At 43.7% G+C, this 19,975-nt stretch overlaps 1 protein-coding gene across 2 annotated transcripts in view; it reads right to left on the bottom strand.

Moving 5' to 3' along the window:
- Nucleotides 1-19,431, bottom strand: part of FNDC3B (fibronectin type III domain containing 3B) — a 187,141-nt gene extending 167,710 nt beyond the window's left edge. Inside the window, exon 1 of one of the 2 annotated variants that reach the window (XM_083868442.1) lies at nt 19,318-19,431. The gene's annotated coding sequence lies outside the window, so the exon portion shown is untranslated. Of the gene's footprint in view, nt 1-7,321; nt 7,425-19,317 lie in introns of those variants that run through there. The other variant, XM_083868443.1, reaches the window with a different exon arrangement.
- Between the last annotated feature and the right edge of the window lie 544 nt (nt 19,432-19,975).

The raw sequence follows: 19,975 nt of genomic DNA, 5'->3' as shown, positions 1-19,975 counted from the left end.
ACCACTTGCTAATTTAATCTAAACAATCCAACTAAACACCACTGCTGAATAAAACTGAAGAGAAAAAGTTAAGAAAGTAACAAAATGGTTAAAGTCTTTCCAGTGAGTTTCACTGAAATCTTTTTAGTCCATTGAAGTCAAATAAACTTGAACCAAATTCACAAGATTCAAAGCCTCCTTCAAGATAATTTTATGCAACACAATTCATTTGAAGACATAATATCAAAAAAATGAGGTTTTTTGAGGTTTTCTCCAGTATCCATAGAAATTGTTTATTTTCCTGTATACTCAGCACTTATTCTCAGCAGTATTTCTCAATCTGCAAAGTCATTAAGCCTCTTGAGAAATTGGACAGGTAATAATTCATCAGGGGACAATTTCTTTCAAAAACCTTCGTGCCAATTACTGCATTTCTTTGCCACTCACACTCCAACAATGACATTCTCAGTCATGAATGTACAATCTGACCACGAGCCATCAGCCACCGAAGCTGATCAGATCACTGACATTTTTAACAGCTTAAAAATTTAAGTGTTTTAGGGATAAGTGTCTTGAAAACAATGAAGCTCTGCTGATATGTATCACAGAGAAGGCCACCTACATGCTTGTCAAATTCCCATTTTTGTTCTAACCTGAACAACCACTACAGAAAACAAGCATCTGTAGGAAGGTGAGAAAAACAAAAAAAAGGTAATGGAACATTTCAGAGGATATAAAGTGCCTTCAGATATTTTTCCAAATTCAGTTTCATAGACACTAAGCGCCAAATACAATGAACATTTCTGAAGTTTCTGGCAAGCTGGCTTTAGTAGTTTTCTTTTTAATTATATGTCACCATCACTACTTCAGTAACACCTACTATCCCAAATCCTTCCAGGTGTCCTGGAAATAGCACCAGCATTTTCTGCAGAGAAGTGTTGTAGCATTTGAAAATACAATGGAAATAAGTATTCCCTTACAAAATCAAAGCACTTGTTAAAAAAACAAAGTATTTTCAGTACAGTATACTAAGTTCAGTAAAATTCAGTCCTTGAGTAGGAATGCCTGAACTTAATTGAATCAGATGGACTTGGGGCTCTTTCTCATTAGGTGTAAAACAGATTAAATGTCAGAGTATTTGCCAAAGTATTATCAATAGTTTCGTGAAAATAATAAAGGTAAAAAGACTGGGGTTTTTTTTGAGTTGTCTTAAGTACAATAATTGTCAATTTAAAGACATTTTAAGGAAAACTTCAGAAAACCATTTTTAGAAATACTCAAGGAGCCTTAAGCTGCACTCAACACGCAAGTTCCCATCAAGCCACATTAACAGTCCTCTAAAAAACAGAATTAACCAAAAAGATGCTTGGAATTCCTTCTGCATTACACAGACCTTCCCATCTGCAGTCTGGCATCCCAGCTCTCTCTCATGCCTACACTGAAATCCTTCAGCCAGCCCTGGGCAGACAAAGGCTCCTGCCAGAGCGTCTCCCAGGACAGGAGTGAGGAACAGTGAGGGCACAGCAGCCCCGGTGTAGGTGACCGTGGGTACCTCAGCTGAACCCAGCTGAGCCCACTGCTGTAAGGGCAGACCTCCACACACACACACAGAGGGAAACATGACCCCAGGGCTACATTCTCGGGTGGAAAAACCAAACAGATCTCATTAATTGTTGCTCTGTATCTCAGCACGCTTTTTTTTTTTTTTTTTCTTTTTTTCTGGATGCGTCCCAGTAGCTGAGATTTCCAACCAGCATATTAAAGGAGATGTTAATAATCTAGTAGTTCTTTCCACCACCTGGAATCCAACACACACCTCTGCCTCTAAGGTACCTATTACCTTTCTGTTATCCATTCATACCTTGGTATTCCAGCGTTAGAGTTGTGCCTGCAGTTCAAAGCTTGCTATCCCTTCCCCCATAAGGACAGGAGTAAAAGATCTGTGGACAAGCACTTCAAGTCAAACACACCCTTTGCTATTTCAGGCTCTAACATAAGCAGATTACAGCTCAGCTGTGTTCTGTCTGAACTTTTGTTTCTCTCTTGCCAGTGCTGCACTAATTATCCCTGAGAAAAGACAGACTTTAATTAACAAGCAATGACCAACTTTTGTCTATAAACCCTTTCTTCCCATCCAAGTTCTGCCTCTAAGTAGCTATTAAACTCCAAGTTTTAGCAGTGAGTAATTAAGAGATATCTTTGCCACACAGAGTTAAGGCAGAATTCAAACAAAGCAGGTCATGGGGGCTGCCAGGGCTGCCCTGTCCATGGGAGAAGCCAAGATGGACCCCTGCCCATGGCAGAGCCTTTTTACACAGCCTGGCTCCATGTGCTCTTGCTGCTACAGCCAGGCTGGGTGGCTGCTACCCAGTGCAACCTGCTTTGCAGTGAGTAAACATAAAGAAAGACAGATCTCTGCCTCGAGCTGTTGAGAGGAGAAAGGGAAGATCTTTCTTGATGCCCTTTTATACAGGGAATGTGCAAGCCCGCATCTTCAAACATGGGAAACAAGAGCAGACAGCTTCAAAAAAGGGAAAATTAGTTATGGGGACAGGTAGCTAAAATGGACAGTGAAGGAGAACATGTAATTTAAATGAAAACCAGGTAGTTGAGCTGGTTCTTTTAACTGGCACATCACCTGCTAAGGAGTACTACACAATTCAGAGAAAGCTGCCCCCCACACACACAGCAGAGCACTGAGGAGACCAAGAGACTGCACCTGTAGCACTTCTGCACTTACCTCCTCTTAACCCTTCTCCTTTAGTGTGGGAGGTGGTGCTCAGGGAGAACCACCACTGACACTGATTTCAAACAGCACAAGGACTAAAAGACTAAAGGCAAAGCACAATACACTTTTTGTCCATTTAACAAGGATGGCTCCTCTCTGCAGTCCACCCCAGCAGGAGCATCCCTGCCTGCTGGGGAGCACACTGGGGCAGCAGGCACAGAACGTGCCCCAGGACACAATGTGCCCCTCACAGGTACAGCAGGATCCCGACTGGACCCTCAGTGCCTGTGCCAGGATGGCCCTCAGCCAGCAGCAAGGAGAGACAGATATTCAAGGTTGACTTCCAGAGCAGCCCAGGGAGTTTGACTCACTGAGCCAAAACAAGAATAAAGGGAGCGGGAGGCAGGACTGACCTTTCAGTAGCAGCACCAACTCAAGGCTGTGTCATCAGGCCATGAACTCACACTCTGATGTCCATTAGTAGTATTTTATCTACTGATATGCACATGGAGTCGGATCTCAGCAGCTCCTTTTTTAATATCATTATGTTTAACTACTTGAACCACTCCGCCAAGTTCTGTACAGCAAACACTTGTGAAACCATTTCCTTCCCCCACTGACAACAACGTACTTAGAGAATTATTTGATTTACACCACAAAGGGAATTCAAACATAGCTCAAGAGCAAACAAAACTTCCTGCACCATACACACTCAACCTATATAAGATGTGTGAAAAAACCTCAGTGCTTTATTGTCCTTGTGACTTTTGTGCACTCAATACCCAACAGCTGCAAGTTTCACCTTCACAGAGACAGTCAGAATCATCCCATGAGAACTTCTGAGTCGCCACAGCAATCAAATGTTATTAGAGGGAGATTAATTGGAATCCATACATGCAGTTTAGCTTTAGAACAACAAATGCTAACTTCCCAAAACTGATGAGAACTGAGGAGGAAAATTGACTTGAAAAAATTTATCTACAATTATAAACTCTTTTTTTCCAGAAAAGACGACTCGAAAAAATTATGATTTCCTTGTTTGAGAAAAAGGGAAACTTGAATTAAAATCTTATCCTGATACCGTGGTAAAAAGACAATAAAAATGTAATGCAGCCTAAAAAGGGGTAAAAGAGGGACACTAAGAATAGACAGTGAAAGCAGTACAGAAATTTGGTAAGCGAAACCAAGGCTAAAGTCAGGACAAGTCAGACAAAGAAAAATAACCATGACTTGCAAGAAAACAGAAAATGAGCTGCATTCTAAAACAAACTAAGGAGGATTGAACTCTAACGGTGGCATAACCCCACTGCAAAACAGAAGTGAAAATAGGGTCAATTATGCAGGGGGAAAAAAATTTAACAAATTCTTCCTTTTGGTATTTGGAAGAGCCACAAAATGTACTTGTTGACTTATCCAGCCCCAAAATCTTTCAATTAAGTATTGATTCTAGCCTTTAAAGAAATGCCCAACCTACCGCAAACAGCAGGACACACTGATGCAGAGGGATGGAGCAGAGAGAGACTGTGTTAACCCAGCAGCTGAGAGGTAAGCAGGTTGCCCAGTGCAATTAGATCCCATTAGTAAGACACAGCTTCCAGATAAAACAATCAAAAGTCAATGAAGGATTCCATTGATAAGGAATGCAAAGACTGGAACATAATCAGCATTGCAGTTCTGTATAAAGCAGGTCCTGTCAAACAAATCCAAGTGCGTTCTCAGCTGAGATTACACCTTTGGTTGGAGAGATAGCTGTGTTAGCTCATGTGTGTTCCTTAGCCAGAGTCTGACTTGGTGCCACGCAACACTGATAGAAAGAGTTCACACTGCACAATCAAAAGGAAATATCTCCACAGTGTATTAAGAGCTGGCCAGCCAACTGACCACAGATTAATCTGTGAGCTGATAACACAGTGTGTGAATCAGCCAGCGGGTGCAGACGTGCCCCACTGCCCAACACGTGGCACAGCAGCCCTCTCAAAAGGCTGCTATTTTTATATGGGCCCAGGGCCAACAAGGATGGACATTAAAGAACAGTAAGAATAAGTGAGCAGAGGCAGAAGCCAGGCAAACCAGAGCTGGGCACAACATTGGATATGAAAATCCAAAGATTAGCTACTGAAGTAGATGGAATCATCCAGGGGAAGTAAGCAGTATTTCCTCCTCTTTTGGAAATACGACTTCACATGCTCACCAGAAATATAAATTACAAGTAACCCAGGATAGCTTTATCCTTTCTAAATAAGAACTATAACATTACTAAATCAGGCGTGTGCTGTACTGCCTACTGACAATTTTATTAGTTTGCCAAGATCTAGCTGGCATTTGTAAGGGAACCGTTCTTGCCCCCCTACCCACAGCAAGTCAAACCTTGCACAAAGGCTCCCTACAGACACAATACAATATCCTGGGCAGAAGGCAAGTAGTTATTGCCCTCTTGCAATAAAACCTCCTCCAGGAGAGGCTTTCAGAGGTAGGAACTGCATATAGGCACTTGTCAAGAGCTGTGCTGGGGAGGGAAAGCCCCACACATGTATGGGCCACTAATAAGATTTCTAGTTCAGCCTCAACTGAAACAAGCCCCAAAGTATCTCCAGTATTTTTGCCTCTGTGTCTTGTTTTCTCAGCTGCAAAATGGGGATAATGAAACACATCACTTCTGTTAGTGCTCTGGTCTCTTCCAAGGGAAGAAGAATCAGCATACTGGTTATTCACCAGTGTTTATTTAATGATTTCCTACTAAAATTGACAGCCTGCCCTGGCCAGTAACACTAATTATCACTTCACGGGATCTGTTTGACTGTCCACATTAAAAACTACAGCTTTACACTGCAAGTTTTTTCATATTGACTTTCCTAAATCAGGAAATGCTTAGCAGTTTGTGGGTGAGACTGAAACTAAACCATACTACCCAGCCAGCTTTAAATAAAGCCCCACTGATCACTTCTGCTGTGCTCCTGGCTCTGCCAACCTGCTCAGAGATGCTCCCTCTGCCCCATTCCTAGCCAGCCTCTTCCAGTCAGCTCCTGGACACCCACCAGCACTTTTACCCCTGGAAGCTGAGTTAGCTCTTGTTGCCCATGTTAACTTTCCCCTTGCTATAGCAGGCTGAAATCCCATTGGAACAAGAAAAAATCCACTCCAACATACTTTGCACCAACTCAGCCACGACTGAGCAAGTGGCCACAATGCTGTTCCCAGTGGTTTCATTAACTTCCCAGTCAGAGCCGCTTTAAATCCAAAAAAAAAGAAAAAAAAAAATCCAAACCAACAAACCCCAGCTTTAAGTGCACTGGCTTATTGTGATTTTTAATTAGCACCAGGATTCCAGATAGTGCACACCCATGGCCCCAGAAGGGGGGGTGAGGGGAGTACGTGTGTGCGCTTGTGAAACCATTGTTCCTCCGTCAAACACAGCTCATCCTCCAGCCCATCCGAGTTCCCAGCTGCCCAGTCACACAACTTTTTTAAAAGTTCAACAGCTGGGTGTTTTATAACCCTGGAGAACTCCCAAGCCAATCCTTACGTCGCTGGCAAGGAGCCCTGGCCAAAGGCTGGGGACCCCACGGGGAACGTTCAGGGCTTCACCTTCCTCCTCCTCCTGCTGCTGACAAAGGCAAAGTCCACCCTCCCAGCCCTGCACAGGGAAGGCAAAGTCCACACTCACACGCCCAACACAGTGTTCTGTAAGCAGCAAATGACAGAGGCATGGGGCAGTGGCTGGGATCCAGGATCTGCAACCATCTGCAAGTTTGCTTGGCTTTTGTTTCAGTTTCCAGTGCTGATGGATGGAAACAAGCTCCCTGTTCTTCTGTATTAGCATAAAGACAATTAAAACAACTTTGACCCCCCAAGGAGCTCGGGAAAAAGCACATCACAAATCTAAGTGAGAGTGTTGATAACACATTTAAGTAAAACCTGACTCTCTAAAACAAGAATTAATCCGCCCCAAACCAAAATCTCAGTTGTGTCACAGAAAACAGCTTTGTCAACAAGTCCCTGTGACTCCTGTTGCAGAGGAAAAGGCTCAGATTAAAGTCTGCAGGACTCAATGCATCCTCCTCTCTCCAAAGAAACATTAATTTCTGCCTGACACAAAAACACTTCTGCTGGGAAAGGGGAACACCACAGGTCAGTCAGTATCAAAGCAACTTCAGTGTAGCTACCAAACAATTAGCTGGATAATACCTTCTCTACATGCTGATTTTTTTCCTTTTCCAGAATCCTAGTGCAGGCAGAACTAGCAATTTGCTGGGTTTACAGGCACTTCTGAAGGATGCAAATGACCAAATTTAAATTTTCCTTTCCTTATCACTGATAGTATTTCTACTCTGGCATTGCACATTTGTTCACTGATTTCACTTTTTTAAAAAACTTTTACCTTGTATTTCAGTATAGCTTCCATCTTCTAACAGCAAATTCAGGCATTTTGATTTTTAAATATTTAAATTCGCATTTGTATAAGCCTGACCTCGTTACTTTTTTTCTCCCCTCCTAAGACAAAGTGTAAACAAAAGTTTATCTTGCATTCTGATTTTGCTTTGAAGCCTGCGATTATCTGAAGAATTAACATACTCTTTCCTAGAGATTATCATTGCTAAAGTTTTGGATACAAACCTCTCCACTTTGATAAGTGATCCACCACTTTTGGAAAGCACCTTTATTGTTTGACTTGATGTTCAAAGCTCTTTGAAAGCTGCCCATCTCCTTTTCCTGGAACTGTTACATCAGGACCTACCAATAAAAGTAACAGGACATGAAAGTGAAATTCCACCAGGATTGCAGCCATACTGAAGTTGCACCACCAGTACTGTACAGCCCTGCACATGCAGAACTTCAGGTGCAAGCAGACTTGAAAAAAAGTTGAAGCTGAATGCCAGTTCATTAAAAATAATGATTAGATTTATGAATTTTGCAGCTGCAATGAATGCCCACAGTACTTTCATCAGACTATATCCCAGCTTCTCTGTTCTCCCACTTTCTTGAAATCCATCTGCCACTTGTACGCTCCTTATTCATATATATGGGAGTATCTATATATATTCATATATATGGGAGTATCATATATTCATATATGTATGGGAGTCTCACATCCACATATTCTTTAACAACCTTGCATTAAGCCCCGTACATTAAAAGTGCTTAAGTCTTTCTGCATGCCATAAGTTGGCTCCTGTTTAGATAGCTGGGCTGGGTTTGGACTAAGCTGCTTGATCAAATTATAAAGAAGTTTTTATTTATTGACATCTCGCATCCGCACATTCGTCTGCCAGCACTGGCTTTTGACTTAAACAGTCCTGTATGCCTTCAGTGTTTACCTCTCTGATGGATTTAGAGATAGTAAAGTTCATTGGAGCCTCTTTCCTGTTAGCTATTTCTCCATCTCATCTTACGAGAAAAGCTTTCCACACTTCCAGTCATGCCTGTAACCCTTGCCTGTAACTCTACCACTTCAAATTTACCCATCTTTCACTAACATAGGTGATCAGAATGCATACACTTTCCAAAACAAATCCCAGGAGGACTTGCAAAATAGTGTTAATCTCCCTTCCCATCTCTATTAAAAGCAAAATAAGATTCCCCCTTTGGGTGGGTACCTTTCTTCATGGCTGTATATGAACAGCTATCACACCACATTCACACTCTGGCTGAGCAGTTGCACAACAAAGTCTCCATATCTGCTTGAAGAAACTTCAGTGCTAATATTGATCACAAAGGTCAGGAAGAGCTGATGTTGGCAGAAAAACAAAGAAAACCTTTGTCTAATATACTAGAATAGATAAAAATGGTATTTATCTGTTTCTTCCTTCCAACTGTGTATTTTGCGTACGATGAGAGAAGAGTTGTTGCTTCCCCTTCCCATCTGCCAAATCCTTTCATAAATGAACAAGTTGAATATTGCAAAACATTTTCTGAGAAAAGCAGGGATATGCAAAAATACTAAATCAGTGATACTTTACACAGTATGTAGACAACATAAAATACTCACTGAAGAATCAGTCAAATCTTCTTCAAAATTTTTAAGGAAAAGTTTTCTTCATTTGAATCACCTACACTTAGCATACAGCTCCATCAAATTGTCCTGCACTTGCCAGGCAATAGGAGCAGGAGGAGGAACAGTCCTGGCAGTGAGCACAGGCAGGACCTCACTGCACCTCTGCACAAACAGAAACCTCCTGCCCAGCCAGCCATACTGGAGGAACCCTTCAGGGAAATGATGCCCTTAAGCTTTAGCTTTCATTTTTGCAGACTCTGTGCTGCCTAGGGATCCAGTCCTGAGCACACCACAGTTACACCTCACTTGCTCCAACAGAGCCAGGACACTTAAAAAAAAATTTACATATCCATAATGAATGGAAAATAACTCTTCTGATGACAGAAGAGGAGGAGAGCTGACAGATCCAATCTGCCATCCCCATATACTTTCTAACTGGAAGAGAAATCCTGCGCCTGCCATGTGAGGTTAGTCCAGGCAGCAGGCCAAGGCTTTGCTTTTCCCTCTCGAAGTGAAAGGACAGATCTCCCGCTGCCACGTCGCTCACGCGGAGCCAGCGAGCAGCACCTCGCCCCCACCCAGCACTGCCCACAGCTCCAGCACCACGTCACTGCTGCTGACCAGCCTGCAGCAAATGTGCTCAAAGGTGCTCTTATCACTGTCCAAGTGAACTCCACCACGCAAGAGTGTATTATTGTATTGCTTGTGTTTCATTGTGAGAGAACGTCACGGAACCTTAAATTATAGCAGGGCCAATAATAATAATACACTCTGTCTACTTGCAAACTAATCCAGTCAATACTGTTTTCCATGTATTACAGATCTGTATTTTCTCTGTCCCAAATCTCACATTTCACTCGCCTTCCTCCCCCTTGCACTAACCCAACAACTGAGGATACACTGAAATCAATACACTGTATCCAGAAAAATCTAACAAAGAAAAAAGGGAATAGAGAAATAAGGATTCATTAAGACAGACAAGAGAGGACTCAGATGTGCTAGGAAGGGCAGGACTGGAAAAGCGTGGAAGGTCTGAGAAACTGAAAATTTTTCACATTTTAGAGCATAATATCATCCTGTTTGACTGCACGATCGCAAAATACCAAAAGGAAGTAAAACCGTTGATGTCTAACTTCAGAGTTTTAGATCCACAAATATTGCCTTTACAGTAACATAGCAGCTCTCACACATCCACTGAAGCAACCTATTCAGAGGCACATAAAAATTCAAGTGTAGCCACCTTGTTCCTTACACAGATTGTGGTTATAGAAGTATCTGAATGACTCGACTCTTACAGTTTATCCAGAAGCCAGAAGTAGCTGCTGTGGAAGAGATCAGAGATCCTTTTGGTTGCACTCGGCAGAATTGCCTAATTTCCACCACATCACCATTTCCTGCCCACTGAACAAGGCAGCTGGAACAGCTGGACAAGCACATCCAGCCCTGTTAACCGAGAGGGGAAAGGGTAAAGATAAAACACCACACACACGAGAGCTTGTAGAGAGAAGACACTTAAATTAGGTAACAAGACAATTCCTTTCTGTTCCTCATATCCTCGCAGTCGTGGGCGTAGAGTGCCCTGACTGCTGCTTGCAGTGCTCACTGACCCGAGGAACAGCCTTCAAGTCAACAAAAAGTTTGCACTGTACGTCTAACGAAGTCACAGAGGATGTTTATGTTTTGTGCAGTCACTAAAAGCACCGCTGAACTTAACAAGCAATAATAAAGATCTGTTACAGCAGCATATGGAGTTGAAAAAATAAACATGTGCAGAGCAGAATGAAGCAAGTTAATTTCACCACCAGCTGACACACAAGAAACAAGGCTCGGATCATAGACTCATGAAATGCTTTGGGTTGGAAGGGGCCTTAAAGATCATCTCATTCCAACCTCCCTGTCATGGGTAGGGACACCTTCCACTATCCCAGGTTGCTCTAAACCCTGTTCAATTGGCCTTGGACACTTCCAGGGATGGGGCAGCCACAGCTCCTCTGGGCAACCTGTCCCAGTCTCACCACCCTCACAGTAAAAAATTTCTTCCTAATATCTAAGCTAAATTCATCCTTTCAGTCACTATTCTCCACTTTAATGTCAAACTCTGCAGAACTTTTGCTTTGTGGAAAAAATCTCAGAATTCATCTTTGGCCATAAGATTTCTTGTGCATTGGTTATGGTGAGCTAAGAATAATGTAACCTGCATGTTCAATACCAAGTAAGAGTGTGACCCTGGACCTTCATGAAGCAAAACTGGTGCCTATGATCTAGTACTAAAATTCTCCATGAACCTTATGCTGTTTCCTATTTATGGCATTTTCACTTCTGGGTATGGTAGGAACAGCTGAGTGCTGCCCAGTACTCTACAACAGTCATTCAACAAGGCATTTTCTGGGTCTTTGGTGAAATCCATAGGATATTTCGTACTTCTGAACATGACAATATTACCTCACCAACATCTAAGTTAACCACTATGGGAAATACAAAGTCTTTTTGGTTTGGCCCTATAAGGTTTCTGTTTGTTGACTTATGTTGTTGTTTTGAAGTCCTGCTGGTCTGAAATGTAACTTAGTTTATGAGAAATAAACCAAAAAGGACACCATACAAGTAGAAAGTTACATGAGGAGACAGGGTGGGAATGAACTACCTACCTGCTTGAGTGCAAGCAAAACACAGAAATTTCAGAAAACCAGGTTTCACTTCTGCTTATTCTGGGTGTTTTATGAGTATTATCAGAGACCAGTAAAGGACCTACAGCAGCCTAAATAACAAACTTCTGATTAGAGAACAGTGAGAAATTGACTGTCAAACAAACTGACTTATGAATATATGAACTTATACCCTGAAATGCCAAAAATTAACCCTTTATCCTCAGAACATCCAACATACATTTCTCACAAGTACAAAAGGAGGTTGAACACTTCAGAGCAGAGCTGACAGCCTGCAGGGTCACAGTGCACAAAGAGAGCAGGGGGTCAGTCTTTTGGCTATCAAGTCATTTTGAACTGATCCAGAATCTTAAGTGTTGTTTCACTCCACAATTTCTATGAGGGATTATTTGTGACACTGTGACATTTTTCTCTGCTCCTCCAAGCCACATAAGGTCACTCATTTAAGAGGAGACAACATATGTGCACGTTCAGACATCAACACAGACATAGTGAAGCACCACTTAACTATGATTTATACAGAATTTAGATTTAGTTTTTGCCATCCCTTTCTGTTTTCCATAACACCACCATCCCTCTGCAGCTTGTCCTGCTTCTGGGTTACTCTCCAAGCCTTAGTTCTCCACAGACCATGCACAGTTTAACTCCTTCCAACGCTGCCACCACTTGCACACAACAGCCAAAACATGAAGCCACCTCACCACCAATCTGTCATCTCCTTCCTTATAAAAAAAACCCTTGCCAACCAAGCTAGGAAACTTCTGACCCATTCCTCAGCTTTTGAGGATGGATTTTCCCTCCTTGTATAGCTAGCTGGACCCGTACCATCAACAACGCCTCAACTCATGATCCAAAAAGCATCATCTGTGGTCCTCTCAGATCAGGCCACTCCAATTCCTCAGGAGCACATGAGGACCACAGCCTTCTTGGGTCATCTGTACCCACCTTGGGGCCAAGACACCTGGGCTGCAGTGCTGGCCACACCACACTGCACATGTGGAAGGACACGTTTCTCCCCCCAGCAGCCTCACATCCACACACCAGCACTTTTAGTCATGCAAAGGCCACACCAGCATGTGAACAAAAGCATGAAGCCAAAGGGAAGAGGACAGAAGGGAATGCAGCGTTCCACACACACAGATCTGCTGCCCCTCCCTCACCCACATCTGAAGCATTCAAGAAAAGCCAGCTAAGAGCAAACACTGTATTTTGTATTAAGTATTGTGTCTCTGGCTGCTCGGCTCCCCAGACACATGGATTGTCAGATGGGTTACTCAGAAGGGACACAGCTCCTGTGACCAAATGCTGCACCCCAAGCCCCCAGCCTGGACACAAGGGCAGAAGAAGCTCCCTGCCTGGTTGAGGATCACCTTTAAAAACTGTGCAACCAACAAAATATAAATCATATAGAGAGATAACTCAAAGGAAAACCCTACTGTATGTCGTCCCTGAATTTCTTGGTTTCAAAGTGTTTGAGTCTTTGCAGCACCTTCTCACGCTGCTTCATGTAAACAATAATATATTCTTAGAAATTATATCTATGTTTTGCATTCTTGTTCTCTGAGAGAGAACTTGACTGATGGTCATATTGACCAATGGAGTCAGGAGGTTGTAACCTCCTTGGGCCAATCTTGGCCCTCTGTACAAAATGTATATAAGCCTTTGGAGTCAGATAATAAAGAGCTTTCCATGTTTCACCAAGCTGCTGCCTGCTGTCCTCTGTCAAGGTCCACTCCCACGTCACAACGTGTTGCCCCTCTAAAGACATGGGGTAACAACTGTAGTATCAGAAAACATGGGTGGCTAATGAATAAGTGTGTTAAAGAAAGGACAGGGAAGTAAGACATTGAGAAAAGCAGACCTTGGAATAAAAAAAAATTAATTAAAAAAAAAAAAAAAAAAAAAAAAACTTGCTAAAGCAGAAGCCAATTCCATAAAAATCCAGAGTGAGAAACAGTTGTTTTCTTTCATTTGTTTTTCTCTGAGCTGCCACAGCTTCTAACACTTTCCAGCATTCAAAAATAAAGACTTGTTGCTCTCTGCTCCCCAAGGCAGGCTTTGAAAACAAATTTCCTAGTTAACCTGCCAAAGCAGAAGATGTGATAGCAGTTGAATGTCCCTCTGCCCTGCTCAGGGGATGACTCAGTGGAAATCAGCCCTCAAGAAACCATCCTTCAGATAATGCAACCAAATAGGAACAAATTCCTCACCTTAAAAGTCATGCCTTCCAAGGTAGCCACAGTTCAACACAGGACTGTGTAATAGAGGAACACTAAAATGTTCTGGGGAAAATCTATAGCTTATTTTTAACTCTTTTTCAATTTTTAATACAGTTAAATAAAAATATATCTCCTAACAAGACTATAAAATCATTTCCTCAGAGCTTTAGAGCAGCACAAAAGAATAGGATATTTGCATGTTCTAAGCAAAGTGAAGTAAGAACTGGTAAAAACAAGACAAACATAATTGTTCAAGCCCACCAAACACACCCCTCAAAGCCAAACACCAATTGCCATCTGCTCTGCTACAAGAGCAGAAGAACACACACAAGCACATATACAATGAAGTCCCAAACTTGCATCCACTTCAAACACATCTAGAAGAGTCATGTACATGGTATATTCCAATTTGCCTTATCCTGTCACAAAAGGAAGATTTTTTTTCCACTTCAACCTAAGCCATTATTCCTGATACTTTAACATCATATGAAAGACAAAATACCAATAAAGCAACACTCTTCATGGAGTCAGTCAAGCCAAAGCTGTGCCTTTACTTTTCAAACTCACCATTTCTATCAGTACTAACAGACAAAAAAACCTCCCACTATTGGGGCATTATAGACCCCAAAAAATTCCACAAGCTCTGCAGTTCTCACGGGGTCTCTTCTGCTCTGTTAATTCATTCTAACGAAGTGATGCTTCTGGTTGCCATATATTTGCTAGTAACAAGACACTGAAGGCAATTTTTTTCCTTTCTGTGAGTTGACATCACATGAGTCCACAAAAAACACAGGCTGACCAGAAGGAAACCTACCCAGTGCTCATTATCCACAAATGCTTTCATCTTTTTTTTCCTCTGCTGCATTATTCCACATCAATAAATAAGGAGCAGAGCAATGTGTAATACTAAGTAACATACCCAGATCTGTTCAAGTGTTCACAAGAATAAGTCACTTATGTTACATGAATTGTCATTGAATAGGGACACACTTCTACAACAAAGGCAAGTTATAAAGTGGAATGAATTCTTTCAGCTAACTAACCATACACTAAAGGAAAATGGTAAGGTCATCCTGAAACAAATCAGGACAACTTTCTACTCCCACGCTGTTTTCTGCTACCGAGGTCCAAAATAATCACTCCATCTTACTTCACTACAGTTTTAGGCTTGACTAAAGAATTGTGCAGAAATATTTGGGGCAAAAGATAACACTGGGATTTAGGTTATAAACATTGGCATTTTATTAGTGGATGAGTGGAAAACAGAACAACCATGTAAAATTGACACAGCTGCACAGAGACCCAGAGAACCTACAAACTAAGCAGAGCAGATTGATTTTGCTAGTTTAGATTATAAGCATGGGCAAATCTGTCCACAACATCCCAAGCATCTCTGAGGGTGGCAAGAGTCATCTAAAATTGTTGTTTATTGAAGTTTTTATTAACCTCTTGAAAGGAATTTCTTTCTCTCCTTTCAAAGCATTCCATATGAAACATTCCTGGAAGTGTGAAGTAGATGTTTAAATACATGTATACACACGTTCTATTATTAGAGTCCTTTGCAAGGATCTAATAATAGAAGTGTCCATAATTATATATGAGGCAATGATAAGAGACCAGGATGTTTTAAGGTATTTGCATTGCTGCCACAGAATTGTCATACACTAACTCAGCACAGAAAAATCAGCTTCATCTCCAGAGAATTCAAGTGTTTGCTTTCAGTTATTCTAAAGCTAACAAATAACAAGATAAACCAACACACAACAGCAGAAACTCCTCTCCTGAATCCATCTTGTCATTGCACCGAGTACCTCCTAGAATGAAGAGCAGATGCCAGAACAAGCAAATGCCACATATCAGTATTAGCTGCAGTTTCGTCCTCTCAAATTATAAAATATGCATTTAATTACTTAGGAATTGTTTGTTGCTTCACATTACAAAACTAACACTATACATAGCTGCAGTTTACTAAGCAGAGCATCCACATGGCAATTTTCAGTATATCACCATTATAAACTGTCACCACTAGAAAAACAAATAGAGAATGTTTTTTATGCTGTTGGCTTTTTGACTGTTATCTGCTAACAAACACCACAATTTACTTGTAAACAAAGGATTCCTCAGATGAAACGCAGAAAGCATGTCACTGGAGAAGCCTTACATTTTAACCTCTAAGCTCAAGGAAACCCATCCTTTTCCCAATTAAAAGCACCACAAAGATTTGCTCATAGCTGCACTATCTGGGACCTCCAGGGAATATTCCTGCTCAAGAACACACTTTAACACAGACAACGTTTTTCTTGTGTACTTGCTCAACAGCACCGTCATTTTTCATCTAGAGCAAAGCACAGATTTAACATCCAGAGCAGCATTTCTGAAAGGCAACTCATCTCTCCAACACTGTTGCAAATTCCACAATAAATCACATTTAATTAGTTTGTGCGCTTTTTTTTTCCCCCCGGCTGTCTGGAATCCAACGGCGAGCAAGCTTCCAACTTAAATTTTGCAAAGAGGTGCTTAGAATAAACTGATAAAAACGCCAAGCACCACGTCCCCACTGGAAGCTGTTTGGAGTTATCTGCTCGCTGACACACCAGCATTCCTGCCTGTAGATGGCTGTGTACCCAGCGGCTCCTATTTCCACTGCCTTGTTTGAAGAACTTCCCTCTTCCCACATACCTCCCATCTCCAGGGACAGATCACACAGGGACACTAAACCTTGGCCGTAAACAACACGAGTTTTGATACTGCTGCTTCCAAAGGATCCTCCACCACTCGGTGGCACAGAGACAATCACTGAGGCACAAATCCTCTGGGCAACGCTTGACAAACTCTTTGCCTCACCAGTGTTTTTGCACAGCTGAGATTTACACAGGGCTCTGCTGGCTTCTCCTGCTATTTATTTTATTTGCTGCACACTAAAGGCTACAGCAAACAAATGGGATTCCAATAACTTGTGGCATGTTGCTCAAAACAATTTCAGCACACTGGGGACGCTATTTCCAGATTTTAAACCCAACAGCCACATCCTTGGTGGAGTGACAGGATGCTCTCCAAGTGTGTCCCAAACTGCCCCTCCAGGTGTTCCAAAGAGGCCACTCCATCTTCACTCGTGTCTTTTCTTTGGAGAGAAGTGGCAGGCTGCAATGAATGGCACTGTGGAGAGTAATTTGTTTGATTCAGGTGTGTTTAGGCTCTGGGCCTTTTATTTAATTACACGTATTTAGCAGGCATTTATCCTCACACTACAAACATTTATTCATACTGTAAATGTCGGTTCTGACAACCTACATTTTTGAGGGAAAAAGTCAGTTATACTTATTAGAAAGTTCATGAATACAACCACACACATGCAGAAGTTTGCTGCGTGGCCTGTATATATTTTCTTGCACAGATTTATGAACTGCAGAAGTTTGACTGCCCTTAACTGCTTCTCTTTCTCAGAGGACATAGAGGAAACTATAAAGTGAGGAGAAAAAAAACCTAATTCTCTGCTAAGAAAGAGGTATGATGGAGAAAATGTCTTTCAGTTCCCTAAATACTACACACAGGAAAAAAAACCACCCTGCCAGGATAAACACATTTCAGATTGGAAGTTACAAACTTTTCTGAGACTAAAGATAAAATACTTGCAGTATGGAGTTACAGCTCTGAGCTTCTTGGCCATAGCAGAATATCAGCTTATTTTGGCTGCTAACTACCTTCATTTCTTATCCTTTGGCCAACTATAGGCTAACAGCATGAAAAAACCCTCTCATTGCTGTCCCAGCAGTGACCTTAAACCCAAACCAGATGGGTCCCAAATGCACAAAATTTAAAAAAAAAAAAAAAAAGGAAAAAAAATTAAAATATATCACCTTCCACACAGACTCATCTCTGAGCTACATTACAAGCACAAAGTAGCTAAAAGACACAGAACTGGGAAGAACAATACACGACACTTCTGGGGCAGCAGACGTTTCTGCCACAGCAGGGTCCCAACACAACCACAAATCACAACTGCTCTGAAACTAACGAGAGGGAACCACAGAAGCGCTGAAGATTAAGAGAAAAAGCACTAACAGACCGCTTCTGTGCGAGACCCGAAATGACCCCGGGAATACGGCCAAGAATCATTTTCTTACTGGTAGCACCGGCAGTGTATTCTCTGACTGCTGAGACAGACACAGGGGCCGTAGGTGGGCCAGACCAGCGGGGAACAGGGCGAGAGGAGAGAGATGCTCCCACTCAGCAGGCAGCCCTTGGCCCATTCCTGAGGTTTATGGAAGCCATGCCTTTATCTGGACTTCCAGCCAAGCACACATTGTGTCATCCGTGTCCAGACCAGCCGCTCCCCATCAGAACAAAGCGCAGACCCAGCACAGGCACCGAGGCACTGCCAGGCCTGGCACTCTCAACCTTTTTTTTTTAAGCAAGCCCTACTGCAAAAAAAAAAAAAAAAAAAAAAAAAAAAAAAAAAAAAAAAAAAGGAAAAGTTGAGAAATAGTGTTCTGCGCTTAAAAAAAAAATTCTGTGGAAGTTTGAAATGCCATTAGCTAGCACATTGTTAAACTCGAGTTAGACTGGTTTGGCACCTTTCAGGAACGTACCGGGCTGAGCCCTGTGTTCTGCAGGGTAAGCGGTTAAGGGATGCAGCAGCTGTGGTTAGGGCACAGGCAGCTGGGGATACCTGAATCCTGTTCTCACACATCCAGCGAGGAGTGCAAATAACAAATAAAAAAAATTCCAAAATTAAAAAAAAAAAAAAAAAAAAAAAAGCCAATAAGGCTCTCCAATCTCTCCGTATCTCAGTTCCCCCCTCCCGTGATGGGGTAACTACCCCTTTAAGGCCAGCACTTTTATACACTCAAAGGACACAAAGAAATGCAAATGAAATACAAAATTACTAATATGGAGAGAGAGAAGAGGCAGGCTTGCCCCGCGCCTTCTCTTCTACAAATATAGATGGGATAAATGGCTCGTTACATTTAACTCCAAGCCGCACTACCTCCGCCAAAACCTTATTTAAATAGAACATTTCTGAGAACCGGGCAAGGGGGGGATGCAGCTGTGGTCTTAACCTAAGAGAGGTTAAGCTTTTAAAAAGAGTTGTTCATTTTTTTTTCATTCCGTCTGCTGGTCGCATGCCATTTTAAAAAGGTGTCTGGCAAGCAAAAAATAAAAAGTTTCCAGGGCTTTCCTTCCCCAAGCCGCCTCTGCCAGGAGCCGGGCGGGGAGAAAACGGGGCCGAGAGAAGACACGGTCGCGCCTTTCTCCAGCTTTTTCTCCAACATACCCTCTGGATCCCGAGGTTCTGGAGGCGGAGGAGCCCCGGGTTCTCCACCTGCCCGCAGTCCCGGGGCTGCAGGGCTGCAGAGCGGGGCGCGGCTCGGGGGGACACCCCGCACACCCCGCGGGCCCCGCCAGCACCGGCCGCTCCCGCACTTCTCCCCCGGGAGCCGCAGCGGGCGGGGAGGGCGGTGGCAGTGACAGGGACAGCCGGGCGGTGCTGCCGGAGCTCCCGTCCCGCCGCCAGCCCCCGAGCGCGGCCGCTCCCCGCCCGGACCACAGCGAAGGGGGAGAAAAACTTTCCACCGAGTGCGGCCGCGTCCCGCCGCCGAACAAAAGAGCCGGGACCGGCAGAGGCGCCGCGGGGCGGGCGGGGAGGGGGACGCGGCTGGTGCCCGGAGCGCAGCGGAGCCGCGGGGCTCCCCCCGCCCGGCAGCCGCTTCCCCCGCAGCGCCGCCCTGTCCTTACCTGCGGGGAGGGCGGTGCGGGGCTGCCAGTCCCGGTTAGCTGGAGCGAGTGCCGGGAGGGCTCGGCGGGGATTCCGCCATGTCAGTGATGTCGGCACCACATGGGGGCCCCGGCCGGCCCACGCTACCGCGCACTCTGGAGTAGCGGCTCCCGCCGAAAAAGGGCGGCCGAGGCGGGCGTGGGACGCGGGCCAGCCCCGCTGCCGTCCCGCCCCCCGCGCCGGGCGGGGCCTCCGTGAGGGGCGGGGATGGCGCCCGGCCCGGCCCGGCCCGGCCCCTCCGCCTCGCCTCGCCTCGCCCCGCCCGCGGTCCCCTCAGGGTTACTTAAAACCGCCAGATAATAGAAATAGGGAATCAACGAGGTTCGGGATGGTCCAGTCCCATCGCCCACCCGGCAGCACCGATATAACCAACCCCTGAACCGCATTGCCCAGTGCAAGGTCCGGGCGCCTCTTTAACAGCTCCAGGGGCGGTGACTCCACGGCCGGCCGTTTCCAATGCCAGACCACCCTATAAGTAAAATATTTGACCCTATAAGTAAAATATTTGTTTCTAATCTCTTGTCTGAAGCTCCCCTGTCTCAATTTAAGGCTGTTTCGCTCTAGTTCTCTCGCTGCAGGTGTGGGAGAAAAGAGCATCCCCTCAGCTGGATAAAACCT

This window comes from Zosterops lateralis, assembly GCF_965231275.1.
Source record: "Zosterops lateralis genome assembly, chromosome: 10".
Classification (NCBI taxonomy): domain Eukaryota; kingdom Metazoa; phylum Chordata; class Aves; order Passeriformes; family Zosteropidae; genus Zosterops; species Zosterops lateralis.
The sequence above is the reverse complement of the archived record's forward strand: the minus strand, read 5'-3'. Positions and strand labels throughout refer to the sequence as shown.